Source organism: Medicago sativa, chromosome 3 (genome assembly GCF_051527215.1).
Source record: "Medicago sativa cultivar Bolivia chromosome 3, Bolivia_mono, whole genome shotgun sequence".
NCBI lineage: Eukaryota > Viridiplantae > Streptophyta > Magnoliopsida > Fabales > Fabaceae > Medicago > Medicago sativa.
In genome coordinates this window covers 56,025,219-56,030,297 of record NC_140751.1, presented here as the reverse complement: position 1 = coordinate 56,030,297, position 5,079 = coordinate 56,025,219, and the positions used below count along the sequence as shown (strand labels likewise).

At 34.3% G+C, this 5,079-nt stretch overlaps 1 pseudogene across 1 annotated transcript; it reads left to right on the top strand.

Annotated features, from left to right (window-relative positions):
* The first annotated feature begins 450 nt into the window (after positions 1-450).
* Positions 451-3,764, top strand: LOC146938515 (disease resistance protein RPM1-like; annotated as a pseudogene). The gene is made up of 2 exons (XR_015031333.1): positions 451-3,336; positions 3,632-3,764. The product of XR_015031333.1 is annotated as a disease resistance protein RPM1-like (transcript).
* The last annotated feature ends 1,315 nt before the right edge of the window (positions 3,765-5,079 follow it).

Below are 5,079 nucleotides of genomic sequence, written 5' to 3'. Positions count from 1 at the left end.
TAGGTTTTTTCTTGGCTGCCTTAACAAAGAGATGATGTGGCAACAATTAAAAATGGACAACGGTAATCCATATCTCTAATGTGGATCTGCTCAACCTATTCTCCAACTTTAGGATGGCTAATTGTTTATATTCCCACAAGATAACCAATTAGTAGCACAAAGTCGTTTTTCTATTAATAAAAAAATGAGTAGGTAATTTGTACAGCTAACATTGATGTGCAATATTATTTAATTTATATTATTAATGATAATTGCCACTAATTAAATCACACATGATTAACTACTTGCTCATGTACGACAAATATTAAAAAGAAAAAATTATTACAAATGATGTCAAGGTACTCAATAATACAGTACTAAACAATGACCGAGAGGGAAACTAAAATTCTAAGTGTTCACACCGTTGGACTTTATGCTATATAAATCATGAAAGGACTAATAGCTTTCCTCATCACTCATCTCACTCACAATACAACAAAATGTGTGATAAAATGTGTGACACTGCACTTTCCTTCGCTAATGATAACTTGCTTCGACTAGCCCGTGATCATTTGCTTCCATTATTAAAGGAAGCATTCAACATGATTAGAGGTGTCCCAAAAGAAATTGCAGAATTGAAAAAGGAACTAGAAAGCATTGAAAAATGCATCAACAATGCAGATAGAATGGCTGATGCTGAAGAAGACATGGAAACAAGCCAGGAAATCAAAGCAAAGATCAAGCAGCTGATAGAAGCATCATTTCACATAGAAGATGTCATTGATGATTATATCTTCTGTGAGGAACAACAATCTTCTGATCCTGGATGTGCTGCTGGTGCTGTTGACTTGCTCAAAACTGCAAAACTACGTCTCCAAATTGCTTATAAGATTCAAAACATCAATTCCCGAATCAGAGATATAAAAGATACAAATACTGAAAAAGATCATGGCTTCCATATCCAATCTTCTTCGGATAAAGCATCAAGTAGTTCTGCAACAAACAGAAACACCTCACTATTGCAGAACCTTCGAGACGCTCCATTGTATATGGATGAAGCTGATGTTGTGGGCTTTGACGAGCCACGAGACAAATTGATTGATTGGCTGATAGAGGGAAGAGCAGAACGCACAGTTGTCTCTATTGTTGGAATGGGAGGACTGGGGAAAACCACTCTTGCCAAGAAAGTTTTTGACAACCAACAGGTCGTTAAACACTTCAACTGTCATGTATGGATCACGGTGTCTCGACCATACAATATAGAAATATTGTTGAGGGAAATTTTCTCGAGATTTACAAACAACAAGGGAAAGATCCTCCTCAAAGTCTCCATCAAATGGAACGAAAGCCATTAGTTGATGAAGTGAGAAACTACTTGCATGGAAAAAGGTACGTTGTAGTGTTTGATGATGTATGGGATTCAAATTTTTGGCATGATATTGAATTTGCTATGATTGATAACAAAAATGGTTGTAAGATATTAATCACAACAAGAAACAAGGATGTTACAGATGCTTGTAAGAAATCTTTTGGTAAGGTGCATGAGCTGGAACGTTTATCTGAAGAACAGTCTTTGGAATTGTTTCAAAAGAAGGCGTTCCATGACTTGGACGGATTTTGTCCAAAACATCTTTTTGAAATATCTTCCAAAATTGTTGAAAAATGCAAAGGATTACCTCTAGCAATTGTAGTCACCGGTGATATTTTATCTCGCACAGATAGAAATCCAGTTGAATGGTCAAAGTTTAGTGAAAATATAAATGTAGAGTTAGAGGGATATTCCACAATAAGAAAAATTTTAGGATTTAGTTACCATGATTTACCTTACAACCTCAAGTCATGTTTCTTGTATTTTGGATTATATCCTGAAGACTATATAATTCGTTCAAAGGCATTGACTCGCCAATGGATCGCTGAAGGGTTTGTGAAAGAAGACAGGGGAAGGACATTGGAAGAGGTTGGAGAAGGATATTTAAAAGAGTTGATCCGTAGAAGTTTGGTGCAAGTAGTTTCAACAAGTATTGATGGAAGAGTAAAAAGTTGTCGTGTACATGATCTAGTGCATGCAATGATCCTTGAGAAATATGAGGATTTAAGTTTTTGCAAGAATGTTATTGAGGACAAACAGTTGTCTTTAACTGGAATGATTCGACGCCTATCAATAGCAACTACTGATAATTTAATGAAAAGTATTGAAAACTCACATGTTCGATCACTGCTTGTTTTCACACCATTTACATCACTTAAATCCTTTGTAAAGACAATCCCTACAAAATATAGGCGATTGAAGGTGCTTGCTTTGATGCATGAGGAATTACATGAAATTCCTAATGATTTGGGAAGTTTGAACCACTTGAAATATTTTGAGTTCCGGATGATTGGAAGAATATTTTCTGGACTTCCAATTAAATCCATTGGCATGCTTGTGAACCTAGAGACTTTGGATTTAAGAGATTCAAAGATCGATAATTGCAATATGCCGAAGGAGATTTGCATGCTTAAAAAGCTACGCCATTTTTTAGGTGTTCGTATGTCTTTGATTGAGTTGAAGGATGGTATTGGAGGCATGACATCCCTACAAACTCTAAATGGGGTTTATTTATCTGTTTTTGAAAGTGAAAATGATAATAGAGTGGTAGAGCTAATCGAAGAGCTAGAAAAGCTATATCAGCTAAGGGAATTGGTCTTGCTCGGTGTTGAGAGTAGATATATGAGTGCTATATCTTCCTCAATCAATAAGATGCAAAAACTAGAGAAACTACAAATTAGTGGAATCGGATATGAGACATTCATTGATCTGGATTTGAATTCACCCCCACCTAGGCTTCAACGTGTTAAACTCTGTGGACATTTTAAGAAATTTAACGAGTGGATTTTTAAACTCCATAATCTTGTTAAGCTGAGAGTGATGCTTTCGAAGCAAGGGAATGATGCAATGAAACTACTCCAAAGTATTCCAAACTTGTTGTCCCTCTATGTCAGTGGTAGTCGTGATTATGAAGACAAATTGGAAAGGTTACATTTTCAAGATGGATGGTTTATGAATTTGAAGGAACTAAGTATTTTTGAATTTGATAACTTGATTTCTATCCTTATTGACGAAGGTGCATTGGGCTCTCTGAAAAAGCTCAATTTAAACTTCACCCCCCGACTCAAGACGTTACCAACTGGCATTCAACACTTACACAAGCTTGAAGTTATCCGTTGCAAACGTATGAGTGTGAAATTTTTGCAAAGCATTGCTCCCGATGAAGGAAAAGAGCATTGGATTTTCAAGCAAGTGCCCTTTGTATATACTTCTTCTTCTAGTTCACTTGGCATGCTGGTGCAATCTATGCTACAGATTGTCAAAAAAAGGTATGCTTTTTGCTTTCGTACAATTTGTCAAAAAATAAAAATTTCTAATATATACTGTTTAGTGATCAAAATACAAGGATTATGTAATTTAAAAAAAGAAAAAAACTCGACTTTTGCATTCTTTTACTTTTCTTAATTACGAATACGTTTTTATTTATTCAATTTAGTTTTACACATCACTCGTTTAATGGCAAGGTTCTAAATACTAGAAGGGCTAATTTTTCCAATCCTTATATTAAATTGTATAATCGTTGCATTATTGTCTTTTATACTGATAATTTGGTGTGAACTGCAGGTGATGGTCATCACTGGATTTGAGATTCATATTCCTTCAAGTGGACTTTTCTATCAGCATTGCTTCTTTCTTTTCTGGTTATGTTCTGGCACATTTCCTTAATAAAAAATAAATGTGTTGTTTTTCATTGCTATCTCTATCTACTTTGTCCTTTTATTCAAGAAAACTGAGTTGTTTATGATGTATAATATATGTTGTGAGTTCTTTTCTTTGATGATTGTAATAAGACATTAATATGTTATGAGAGCTTTGCTTGGACAGATAGGATCTGAGTATTGTGCATGCTTCTTCTACTTCTGTAGTTTTGGTTGTTACTTTTACAACGGATGTAAAATTTCTTTCAAATTGAGTTATTTTTGCCATGTAAAAATTCATTTACATGACAAAAATTTAGTGAAAATATGACTTTAGAGCTAAAGAAGGATTCCCATTTGACTGGGATAAGAAAAGTTTTAGGTCTTAGCTACAATGATATGCCTTTTTATCTTAAATCATGTTTGTTGTATTTAAACCTATATCCAGAAGATTATGAAGTTGATTCGAAGAGATTGATTCGACAATGGATAGCTGAAGGATTTGTGAACTGATGTAAGATTTTTCCTACATGTCATATAACTATGTACACGTGAGTATATATAGGATCGTTTCCACAGGGAGTTACGTTTAATCATAAGCATTTACACAATCGTTCACATTAAGGGTTTGGATATAATTTGTTTGTTTGTAACACTATATCCATATTTGACACTAAAGTAAAAACGAGAGGGGATCGAACTATTTCGCTTGCGGTATAAGATAACGAGCAAGCATAACAACAGCAATCTCTCGATCGATTAACAGATTCTAGCTTTATAACCAATATTATCACAATCATTTCTACAATATCCTTCGTGTCCAAAGCGATATCGTTATTTCCAAGTTAGCGTTTAAACATTCGTGTCCAAATTCCTTAAACGATAACAAAGTCGATCGGATAACTTAATCGACCGTGTCCAGCCTGATTAAGTATCCGAAAGCATTAAAATCTTGATTAAAAGTAATTATCAAAGGTTTACAAACTTGTCAAGAGTGATATAACATAAGATAGATTGTTATTCTAGTTCTAGATTCAAGAGTTTGTGTCCAAATCATCTTGAATCTCTTTGAAAGCATTAAAAGCAAGAATAACAACAATATTGAATCATTAAGCTAGAACCTTATATATTAAAAGATCAAAAGATTACATAATAGCTTGATAGTTACCTCAATACTACAAAGAAGGTGATAGTTACACATAGACATGTAAACTAATGCAAGGAATGAAGGAAAGATGAAGATTCCATGCCAAGATCCTTGATGTCTCAATGAATCTAGGGTTGAATCTACTCCTTAATCACTTGCTTTGTGTTTCTCTCTATGAAATAGCTCTAACCTCTCTCTAGAAATGTGTAAAATGTTTTCAATGGAAT